This window comes from Penaeus monodon, chromosome 20 (genome assembly GCF_015228065.2).
Source record: "Penaeus monodon isolate SGIC_2016 chromosome 20, NSTDA_Pmon_1, whole genome shotgun sequence".
Lineage (NCBI taxonomy): Eukaryota > Metazoa > Arthropoda > Malacostraca > Decapoda > Penaeidae > Penaeus > Penaeus monodon.
This window is the reverse complement of record NC_051405.1, coordinates 46,979,050-46,979,252: the sequence shown is the minus strand read 5'-3', so window position 1 is coordinate 46,979,252 and position 203 is coordinate 46,979,050.

The window sequence follows — 203 nt, the reverse complement described above, 5'->3', positions numbered from 1 at the left end:
CAGCATCCCCCTCTTTAGAAGAGCTACCCCAAGTAAACTAAAGAACACTGAGGTTTTACCAGAGATGTTGTAGTGATTTCGGAATTACTTGAACCTAGAGTCTTTCAGCTCATGCATAAGTCACGCAAAGCAGCTCACTGTGGCATATATAAGGCCATTCACATGGCTCGAGAGATACTTTTTCCCCTTCCCCATAACTATGG